Here is a 12,243-nt window from a genome sequence, read left to right on the forward strand (position 1 = left end):
TGTTTACCCAGGTTCGGGCCCTCTCGATGGAGGTAAAACCCTACTTCCTTCTTGATTAATATTGATGATATGGGTAGTACAAGAGTAGATCTACCACGAGATCGTAGAGGCTAAACCCTAGGAGCTAGCCTATGATGGTATGAATGTAATTGTGATCGGCCTTCTAAGGACCAACCTCTCCGGTTTATATAGACACCGGAGAGGGCCAGGGTTTACATGGAGTCGGTTACAAGGAAGGAAATATAATATCCGGATCGCCAAGCTTGCCTTCCATGCCAAGGAAAGTCCCATTCGGACACGGGGCGCAGCCTTGAGTCTTGTATCTGCATGCTTCAATAGTCCGGACGTTGTACATAGTCTGGCTGTCCGGATACCCCCTAATCCAGGACTCCCTCAGTAGCCCCTGAACCAGGCTTCAATGACGATGAGTCCGGCGTGCAGTATTGTCTTAGGCATTGCAAGGCGGGTTCCTCCTCCGAATACTCCAAAGTACCTGTTACGACGAATAGTGTCCGGTCACCAATCAATGTTGTGCTCCTCGGCTTTAGCGCCTCAGTAATGATCATCTGCACGTGTCGGGCAAATGCAAGGAGTCAAGGTATTTTTGCATTTGCCACCCTCGATCCTCCGGGCCAACCGTCTATTTGAAGGGCCAGGGATTCTCAGATCCAAACCTCACTCTCCTCCCTTGAGCTAGCATCCTAGAGCGCTTCGCGAAAAGCCATTCCAGCATGGCCGGCCATCGCAGCTCTTCTGCTTGCCCTCCTCGCACTAAGTCGGGGGATTGGGGAGAGTGCTCAGTTCCTCACAGCCGCTTGGTGAAGTTACAAACTCAAGGGTTTCTTCCACCGGCATTCATGGTCTCCGTCCGAGCTGGAATAGCTACTTACGACGGAGGGGAACAAGCTGAGAGATCTCCCAACCCGTCTCCGGAGGAGCGAATATGCCTCATCTCGCATCTGCTGAGGGGCGTCGGGTTTCCTATCCACCCTTTTCTCCGCGGGCTCCTGGAGTTCTATGGCCTCCAGTTACACAATCTTACCCCAGCCTTCATTCTGCACATAGCGGGGTATGTCGCCCTATGCGAGCTGTTTTTAGGCTGCAAACCACACTTCAGATTGTGGAGGAAGCTATTCTGCCTTGTCCCCCGCACCCAGGGGGAGTCCCTGTATCAAGTGGATGGGGCCAAAGTATGGCGCATTGCCGAGACCGGATACCTGTCCGGCACTCCTGAGAATGCACCAGAAAACTGGCCTTCAGAGTGGTTCTATATAAATGATGTTCCCCTTCCGGATCCAGTCCGGAGGGGTCTCCCCAAATTCAGCAACGCCCCACCGAGGGCACGCCTAAGCTGGCGTCCCCGGGGACCTCAAGAAGAGGACACAAGGGAGATATTCCTCCTGATGAACAGGATAAAGTTGCTGACCAAGTCCGAACTGACGATTGTTGAAGTCATGGCAATATGCATAAAGCGAGGAGTGCAGCCACTCCAATATCGGGGGAAGCCCATGTGGCATTACAACGGGGAAGATGACGCCACCCGCTGTGGTCGTAAGGGTTCAGACTCCGCTACCGCTTTGGCAAGGGTATTGTCCGATTTGTACAAAGGGGAAGCGGAGGAGTTCCTTCGCATAAAAACGCGGGATGGATTCTCCATGTACAACCCCCCAGAGCGGGTAAGTTGCCATTCTTTTCCCGGCTTCATTTACTCTATCGTACTTCTGCTAAGATTACTTGCACAAATGCCTCTGAGCAGGAACTGAGGAGGGCCATGGAAAGAATCTTCAGCCCCTCCCCACAACCAGAGGACCTTGGAAGGGCCCTAGATCCGGGACTCAAATTAGATCCGGATATTATCGTGGAGCTTGTCAACGGAGTATTTTATCAGGCGAGCTGGGATGGTGCCCTGGTGGCCATTACGACCGACTCCCCTGGACTGCTTCCTACGTCGCATGTAAGCTGAGCTGAAAAACCCTATCCTCCGAAGAGGACTTTCTCCAGGTATTGTAGTTTACCTTTGAGGCGTCACTCTATTTGCAGAAATGACAGCCGGAGCGAGGGGCCGAGCCCCTAGGGACTCGTCAACCACGGGCGTCCGGATCGGGCAAGCTCAAGAGGAAGGCGGTGCGGGCTGACACACCGCTGCACAGGTAAAGTCATGGCCTGTCCTGCTATCATAGAATTTGAAATATGACAACGGCCTTTGTGTCTGGCAGGAAGAGGAATAACCAGGCTATATCCGGAAACCCCACCAACCACGCCTCCACTAGCCGGGTTCCAGAACCGGCTTCGGTGACGGAGGTGGATGCGGGGCCAACACCACATAGCTCCCCGACGGAGGGTGCAGATATGTGCTCAGCCACGAACTCCGAAGTGGAGAGTGCCATGAACCACCGGCGCTGGAGGGCCGTGCTCCGGTTCAACATCTTTTCCGAAGAGGCTTTTAATGCCTTCAATTCGGCGGACGCATATGTCTGAGCCGCTCGAGGCGGGCTTGCCCAAGCGACAAGCCAGTATACCAAAGCCATACGGGTAAGAGATTTTGATAAGTATGCCTAGCAGTAGCCCCTGAGACTTAGAATAGTTGGGACAACTGTTTGAAGGATCAATATATCCACAGGTCCTTGCGGACAAGAATGAACAATTGGCGCGAGAGCTGGAGGCCTGCAAGGCCCAATTATCTGATGCGGTAGCCAAGTTAGAGGGATCCCGAAAGGCCCCTGCCGGTAATATTTGTCTCCTTTATACACAAATGTGCTAGTTAATAGATGGCTGGTGTGGTTAGTCTAACAGTAAGTTCTGCAGACAATCCTGGAGTGAATCCGGATGGCGCAGTGGGTGACGACTCGCATCTCCAACAACAACTAAAGGCCGGTGAGCGCATCCTTACGCAGGTGACGAAAGAGAAGAACAAGCTTCATGATGCCAATATTCGTCTGGACGTGGAATTAAAGGACGTCCGCGCACAACTGGCAGACTCCGTGAAGGAGAACAAAAAACTTCGTCGCGGTATCTATGGTAAGAACTCAAGCGAACTGTTTGATAGTTCGGCGAGGAAGTTTATTAAAAAGATTTTTCCTTGTAGGAATGCTAACGGGTCGCCCTGAAGAGGAGATACCGTTGTCTGCAGGTGATTTGCTGCAAGAACTGTCGCAGATGCACGATCGTGCTCGGCAGGTGATGCAAGACGTTGCTCAGGCCTTGTGGCCCTCAAGCCTACTGCCGAATGGCATGGGGGAGCTTGCGGACCTGCTTCAAGGAGCCCGGCGGCGCTTCTGTCTGTGGAAGATATCAGCCTACCGGCAAGGAGCAAGAGAAGCCTAGGCGATGGTGAAGACGCGCTATACCAAGCTGGACCCTAACCATATGGCCGAAGTGGGACCGGCGGGGCCCGATGGGCAAGAAATTCCCATGAGCCTGGTGTATGACCAGGTAGCATTAGCCGCTAAGTATTCTCAACAGGATTGTAGGCTAGATAACCTGTTAGATGGTATAGAAGAGGAATATAGTCATTCTCAGTGACTGTGTAAATTGATTGGCATAAGTAGCCTCTAGCCGGATTGAAATCATTTGTCATGGCGGACCTTTTCGCTTCAACCCCCGGATCCTATAGTCCGGGGTGTGTCCGAATACCCGCTCGGTTATGCGAAAACCGGGGCATGCATGGAGACCATGCGTAGGGATCATAGGTGCTTGAACAGATAAGTATCCAACTAGTTATGTCATATTGCATGGATAGCAAGAAAGATCTTCTAGGGAGAATAGTTCCGTTAAGGGTTCCTTTCCCTAGGTATCCATGTGTCGATGCACATGTCCGGACTACGCGCGATGGCGCAGGATACAAAGCTTCTAGGGTTCTTTGTTGTAACCAACGAATACATCCTTTGTTCACCGATCGAATATTCTCTTAAGGAAACTAGCTTTCGGCTTTACCCAGTCTGAGGTACATGTCCGGCTCAACCGGCAGTAACAATCGCAGAGGTGCTCCCCTTATGCCCTAGCCGAATTAATAGGAACTTATGGCATAAACACAAGAGCCAGGCAATCCAGCTTGGCCACATCTTAAGTCATATCGATGCATATAATGGTGAAGAAAAGGCACATATGGAGAAAGAACGCATATGTGATGGGCAAAAAGGCCATTAAAGTAATTATGTCTAGCTTCCGAATAGGAAGCCCCCAGATACAGCTTGCACACATGGTACGGCCGGGATAATCCAGGAATCCGCACTGTATTAAACACTTTGTGTGAACGGAAAGAGGGTCGAGAAGTAGAGAAACAGTGGTGGAGCATAATTTAAAAAGGAGGGGTGAGGAGACGAACACTGCGTTCGGCGTTAGGCGTAGAATCTCCTGAGTCTAGCCGCGTTCCATGGGTTCGGCTCGTGTCTGTTGTTAGATGCATTACGTAGGCGGTATGCTCCTCCGGTAAGAACTTTGTTGATGACAAAGGGACCTTCCCATCTGGGTTTGAGTTTGTCCTTCTTCTTCTCAGGTAGGCGTAGAACAAGCTCGCCAATGTTGTAAGTTTTGGCCCGCACTTCTCTGCTTTGATATCACCGAGCCTGCTGTTGATAGAATGCGGAACGAGCTTTTGCGACATCACGCTCCTCCTCCAGGGCGTCCAAGTTATCCCGCCGATCTAACTCGACTCCCTTCTCTTCGTACATGCGTACGTGTGGCGAATCATGTATTATGTCGCAGGGTAGTACTGCTTCCGCACCGTACACCATAAAGAATGGTGTGTATCCGGTGGTTCAATTCGGTGTGGTCCGGAGCCCTCAGAGTACGGAGTCGAGCTCCTCTACCCAGTGCGTATCTGATTCTGTTAAAGATCGCACTAATCTGGGTTTTATGCCGCTCATGATAAGACCATTTTCCCGTTCGACCTGGCCATTTGTTTGCGGGTGGTAGACGGAAGCGTAGTCGAGCTTAATGCCCATTTTGCTGCACCAAGTTTTCACTTCATCGGCTATGAAATTTGAGCCATTATCAGTGATGATGCTATGGGGGACACCGCACCGGTGTACAACCCCGGATATGAAATCTATTACTGGTCTGGATTCGGCCATTTTAACTGGTTTGGCTTCGATCCATTTGGTGAATTTGTCCACCATGACCAATAGGTATTTTTTCTTATGGCTTCCCCCTTTAAGGGGTCTGACCATATCTAGCCCCCAGACCGCGAAGGGCCAAGTTATGGGGATTGTTTGGAGAGCGGTAGGGGGCATATGACTCTGATTAGCGAAGAGCTGGCAGCCGATGCAATGTTGGACAAGGTCCTGTGCGCCTGCTCGGGCCGTCGGCCAATAGAAGCCTGTACAGAAGGCTTTGCTAACTAGTGCTCGAGCTGCGGCGTGGTGTCCGCCCAGTCCGGCGTGAATTTCAGCCAGGAGTTGCCGCCCTTCCTCTTCGGAGATGCACCTTTGGAGCACTCCGGTCACGCTTTTCTTGTAGAGTTCCTCTTCGCGGACCTTGTAAGCTTTAGAACGCCGGACTATGCAGCGTGCTTCATTTTGGTCTTCGGGGAGCTCCTGCCTATTTAGGTAGGACAAGAACGGCTCGGTCCACGGGGCGATTATGGCCATGATTTCGTGGGCCGAAGGTGTTATTTCGGTGGCAGAGCCTCCGATTGTGTCGGATGGTTCGGAGTCTGGGGGTGTATTTGGATCCGTGCTGGTATTGCCGGACTCCCCTTCCCATACTACAGATGGCTTGAACAACCTTTCTAGGAATATATTAGGTGGTATAGGGTCGCGTTTGGCGCTGATGCGGGCAAGTACGTCCGCCGCTTGATTGTTTTCTCGAGCCACATGGTGGAATTCGAGCCCCTCTAACTGAGTTGACATCTTTAGGACGGCATTACGATAGGCCGCCATTTTCGGATCCTTGGCATCAAAGTCTCCGTTTATTTGTGATATTGCGAGGTTCGAGTCCCCGCGCACTTCCAGGCGTTGGATGCCCATAGAGACTGCCATCCGAAGACCATGTAACAGGGCCTCATATTCGGCCGCATTGTTGGAGTCTATGTATAATATTTGTAGGACGTACTGGACCGTGTCCCCGGTGGGGGACGTCAGGACTACCCCTGCTCCCAGTCCGGCCAGCATTTTGGAGCTGTCAAAGTGCATGATCCAGTTGGAGTACGCGTCATACTCTTTAGGGAGTTCGGCTTCTGTCCATTCGGCGATAAAGTCAGCCAGTACTTGCGACTTAATGGCTCGCCGCGGTTTGTATGTTATGTCAAACGGCAGGAGCTCGATGGCCCATTTAGCAATCCGGCCCGTAACATCGCGGTTATTAATTATGTCGTTGAGTGGTACTTCGGAGGCGACGGTAATCGAACACTCTTGGAAGTAGTGTATTAGCTTCCGAGATGCCATGAAGACTGCGTATGCTATTTTTTGATAGTGTGGGTATCGGAATTTACATGGGGTGTGGATCGTGGATATGTAGTAAACCGGCTTTTGAAGCGGGAATTTGTATCCGTTCACCTCTCGTTCGACGACGAGCACTGCGCTTACCATTTGATGTGTTGCAGCTATGTATAGCAGCATAGGTTCGCCGATGTTTGGCGCTGTTAGGACCGGATTACTGGCCAATAAGGTCTTTATCTCATCTAGTCTGGCTGTGGCTGCGTCCGTCCATACAAAATGTTCAGTGCGCCGAAGGAGGCGGTAAAGAGGCAACGCCTTTTCACCTAGCCTGGATATAAAGCGGCTGAAAGCGGCCACACATCCTGATAGCTTCTGGATGTGCTTGAGGTCGGTTGGTATGGCCAACTGCGACAGGGCTCGGATTTTTGCTGGATTCGCTTCTATTCCTCTATTGGAAACAATGAAGCCCAGGAGCTTCCCCAAAGGGACACCGAAAACACATTTTTCCGGATTCAACTTGATGTCGTATGTCCGGAGGTTATCGAATGTAAGCCTCAAGTCATCTATCAGGCTTTCGACGTGTCTGGTTTTTATGACAACATCGTCCACATATGCTTCCACTGTTTTGCCTATTTGTTTCTCCAGGCATGTTTGAATCATGCGTTGGTAGGTTGCGCCGGCATTCTTGAGCCCGAAGGGCATAGTGTTGAAGCAAAAAGGGCCATATGGCGTTATAAAAGCTGTTGCAGCTTGGTCAGACTCTACCATCTTTATTTGATGGTATCCAGAGTATGCATCGAGAAAACACAGCGAGTCGTGTCCAGCTGTGGCATCGATGATTTGATCAATGCGAGGGAGGGTAAAGGGATCCTTGGGGCAAGCCTTGTTGAGGTCTTTGAAGTCAACGCATAGACGCCAGGATTTGTCCTTTTTTGGCACCATTACCAAATTCGCCAGCCAATTCGGATGTTTAATATCTCTGATGAATCCGGCCTCAAGCAGTTTGGCTAGCTCTTCCCCCATGGCTTGCTGTTTGGGTTCTGAAAACCGCCTTAGGGTCTGTTTGACCGGTTTGTATCCCTTTAGTATATTGAGGCTGTGTTCGATCAGCCGGCGTGGGATGCCTGGCATGTCCGAAGGGTGCCAGGCAAAAATGTCCCATTCTCGCATAAGAAATCTCATAGTGCGGCATCCATCACGGGGCTCAATTGTGTTCCGATGGATGCTGTCTTCGTGGGATCCGTTGGGTGGACCTGGAATTTGACTATCTCGTCTGCAGGTTTAAATGAGGTGGATTTGGGTCATTTATCGAGTATCACGTCGTCCCTGTCCACGGTGGCCCGCAGTGTTGTTAATTCTTCAGCTGCTAGGGCTTCAGATAATGCTTCCAGGCCTAGTACTGCGGTTTTGTTTTCGGCGCGGAGCGCGACGTCCGGATCACTGGCTAGAGTGATGATTCCGTTGGGCCCGGGAATTTTAAGCTTCATGTACCCATAATGGGGTACAACTTGAAAGCTCGTGAATGCGTCCCACCCTAGAAGGGCGTGGTATCCGCTGCTGAAAGGAGCCACTTGGAATGTGATTTCTTCGGACCTATAACTCTCCGGGGTGCCGAACACCACATCAAGTGTGATTTTTCCCGTGCAGCGTGCTTCCCGAGTAGGGATGATTCCCCTGAAGGTGGTGCCGCTTTGCTCAATGCGGCCTCTATCAATCTCCATTTTGTTGAGTGTTTCTTCATAGATCAAGTTTAACCCGCTTCCGCCGTCCATGAGTACTTTGGTGAGCCGAAAGCCGTCCATGATTGGGCTAAGGACCAGAGCGGCCAGTGCCCGGACAGTCTGGAATCGAGGTTCGTCACTGGCATTGAAAGTTATAGCCGTGTCGCTCCACGGGTTTATCTTTGCCACACGGCAAATTTCTGCAGAGTTTTGGTGAGCCCACTTGCGTCTGTTGTTCGAGGCGAAAGTCTCGAAGACTGTTAGCACCGTATTGTGTCCGCGGGCAGGATATTGTTCCGTTTTATGGCTCGCAAGAAGATCCTCGCCGCTTTTTGCCACCTGCCAGAGTAACCAACATGCCCTAAGGCTATGAGTTGGCATTGTATCCGGCATACCATGGAGCTTACATGGCCCGTCGAGCCATCCTTCCAATACGGATCCCCGACCTGGAGTGGGCTTCAGTTTCTTGGGGATTGGATCGGACGTCCTACGAGAGTTCGTCCGTTTGGTTCGGACAAAGGTCTTGGTGAGAGCGGTACTATCCCAAATTTTGTTTGGGTCTTCCAAGCGCTCTCCATCGCACAATACTTACGTACTACGACTGCCAAGTCCGCGAAACATATTATTTCGCGGCGGCCTATAGCATTGAGTAGCCCTTCGTCCGTGCAGTTTTTGCAGAAGAGTGAGACCATGTTCTCCTCGCGGCAGTCCTTAACTTTGTTAAGCGCAAGGAGGAATCTGGCCCAGTAATGATGCACCGTCTCCTCGGGCTCTTGCCTGATGCGGGAGAGACAGTTTAAGTCCAAATAGGTATTGTTAGCAGAATCCGGATTATGATCCGATCTAACGCCCAAGGGCGTAGGCGGTTCCGAGCCCAACAACTCGGAATCCGGAGTGTTACCCATTTCCTTTGGCCCAATACCCGATTCTAAGTCCGGGACCTGGGGCAGGTTGTCCTCTGAGAAGATTTTCGGCTCAGGGAGTTTGACGATCCGAACATAATTCGTCCTCAAAGTTGGGGGACGATTCGCATGTGGTTCTTCCACAATCGCCATCTCATGGGTGGCCGGTGGGGATCTGATGTCCCTTCGATCGGGTTTAAGCCCAATCCGGTCATAATTCGTAGCGACTGCCAGAGCCGCGATGTGATCCAAGAGTTCATTAAAGTAGGAGAGCTCCATTGGACCCATCTGTTCGGCAAGTTCCGAACTGACCCGAAGGTTATGATTGACGACCCGAGAGGCCATCGTCGGCTCCGTCGCCGACAGGGCGGCCATGATAAAGCCGCCGAGCCGGAGCGTCTGGCCTACATCCAGAGCTCCCTCCGAAGTAATATCGTCCTTGAAGACGAGTTGAGCCATCAAGCCTTGCGGCGACGTCACAGAGGAACTCTCAATGAAAGCACCAATGTCGGTGTCAAAACCGGCGGATCTCGGGTAGGGGGTCCCGATCTGTGCGTCAAGGCTGATGGTAACAAGAAGTAAGGGACACAATGTTTACCCAGGTTCGGGCCCTCTCGATGGAGGTAAAACCCTACTTCTTGCTTGATTAATATTGATGATATGGGTAGTACAAGAGTAGATCTACCACGAGATCGTAGAGGCTAAACCCTAGGAGCTAGCCTATGATGGTATGCATGTAATTGTGATCGGCCTTCTAAGGACCAACCTCTCCGGTTTATATAGACACGGAGAGGGCTAGGGTTTACATGGAGTCGGTTACAAGGAAGGAAATATAATATCCGGATCACCAAGCTTGCCTTCCACGCCAAGGAAAGTCCCATCCGGACACGGGCCGAAGTCTCGAGTCTTGTATCTTCACGCTTCAATAGTCTGGACGTTGTACACAGTCCGGCTGTCCGGATAACCCCTAATCCAGGACTCCCTTAGCTGCCTCGGCCTCTTCCATGGCGCGGGCACAAGCTTCGCGAGAAGTCGCGAGCGAGGCCGTCGCGCGTGCTTCGGCTTCGTCACACTGAAGTTTCCCAAGGTTGATGGCAACCTTCAGCCGCTGCCACTCATGCTCCAGGCGTCGGTTCTCTGCCTCAAGCCTGGTGTAGATGTTGGCGAGCTCCCTGCCAACATGGATCATCGCACGTATCGCCTCACCGACGAGCCCGAAGCGCATAGCACTGCGCCCACGAGCGAGCACGAGCTCGTCGCCAAGATCTTCGTCCGCCCCGGAGGCCGCTCGGGAGGCACTGGGTGCCCCGCCAGCCACCGACCGGGGGCTGGCTGGTGTAGCCCCACAACTACAAGACAAAGGCCGCCCAGGGGCGCCCCCCTGCCGGCAATGACAAGAGGAAGGATCACCAGTGCATCCCCCGTCTCACGGGTTGAGTCGCGGGGAGAGGACGTATGGGGCCCGGTTCCGGGACACCCTCGCGACATCGCGACAACTGGAGTCGGCCCCACGCCCTGCGTAGGATCTGGGCGCCGAGGGCTGTGCGCGAGCGTCAAGTTGGAATACTTGGGGACGCCTGCTTCCCGAGGTTTCGCCTTCGTGGGAGCCCTACAAGACCCCTGCCGTGAGAAAACACGGCGCGCAAGGGGATCAAGAGCAAAGGTACTTACTCATCGACAACCATGTATCTCCTCGGCTTCAGCGGCCGACGGGTGCCATTGTTGCGGCACGGGGACCTCTTCCTCTTCAGGAGCGACTCAAGGCATAGGCGGGGCCAACCGGACCCCGACGAGCGATCCTCGGGAGGAGGAGCGCTCGGCGGGGCAGCCGGGGTAGGGATCCCGGGGGCAGGGGCGCCCGGCGAGATCTTCTAGCTTGCGGCTCCGGAGCCATTGGTGAGCTCCTCGCCGCCAGCAGCCACTCTGGAGCCACCACCCTAGGCACCAGGGGACTCAGCCTCCAGAGCTTGCGGTCGCGTCAATTCTGAGGCAACTCCTTCCAGCGCCCCAGGAGCCTCGGCCTCCTGGGCTACTAACGGCGCCGGGCCTCTGGAGGAGCCCTCGACAGCTGCTGGAGGCGCACGCCCCCTGCCTCCACACTCGAGGTGCACGCGGCAGGATCGATCAGGAGAGGAGCCACGAAGACAGGGTTCTCTCGGGGCCCCTCAAGGCTCTCTGGAAGCAACCCCCACTCATCGAACAGAGTCATCAGCCCAGTGAAGGCCGCCTTGTTTGAGCATAGATAGAGAAGGTAGCCACCCCCCGGAAGGCCAGCGGGCTCGGGCTCACCGGTCAGGAGTTTGAGCACCATGCTCAAGGTCTCACCAGCCAGTGATGGCCTCTACAGCCTCATCGGATCTTCGACGCCTGTGAAGGCCCACATTGGGTGAGAATGGCGCTGAAGGGGAGCAATGCGCTGCCTAACGAATTCCTTCACCACCATTGGCGTCGTCACTTCCAGTTCCTAAAGCCTCGCCAATCTCTTCCAGACGAAAGCAAGATGCCGGTCGGAGAGCCTCTCGTGGCACCAACCGGATCTAGGCGAGGCCCGTGCCCCAGGAGTCAAGAGCAGGGGGTGAATGCACGAGCATCCATAAGAAGCCACTGCTTCCGGAATCCCTTTGCCGCAGGCGAGAGCTTGAAGTCGATTCCTGAACCAACGGTTGCGGCCACAGCTTCAAAGGTCGCGCACCCAGAGCATGGGCGGGCGTCGACCAACCAAAGCATGAACAAATGGCGAAATAAGGCCACGGAAGGAGTGATGCCGACCATGGCCTCGCGGAGGAAGGCGAAGACGGCGAGAAGAATGATAGAGCGGGGGTCCAGATGCGGCAGGTGGATCTGGTAATGCGAAATCACAACATTGAAGAAAAGGGAGAAGTGAGGAATCAACTCCGCGAGAAGAGCGTGGAGATAGATGGGGATCTCGGTGGCGCTCATCTCTCTCGCTCGCGAAGACGCAGGGCGGACGGCCGTCTCCCTCCCCTCATTGGAATCGGCGGCAAGCGCATGGCGAACCTTGTCCAACCCCTCCTGATTGATGACCATTGACTGCTCGAGGGCCGGCTCCAGGGTCGGCGGAGGACCGGCCGGGGCGAGCGGCTTCCCCTTCTTCTTCCTCGGCTTGGGGGCCATGACGAGTGCCAAAAGAAGGGCGAGGCGCCGACGCCGGATCTATGGACGTGGCGGCAAGGTTGGAAAGGAGGAAACAAGGCTGAGCACGGTAATGTGCGAAGGGCGAGC

This window comes from Triticum aestivum, chromosome 2B (genome assembly GCF_018294505.1).
Source record: "Triticum aestivum cultivar Chinese Spring chromosome 2B, IWGSC CS RefSeq v2.1, whole genome shotgun sequence".
Taxonomy (NCBI): Eukaryota; Viridiplantae; Streptophyta; class Magnoliopsida; order Poales; family Poaceae; genus Triticum; species Triticum aestivum.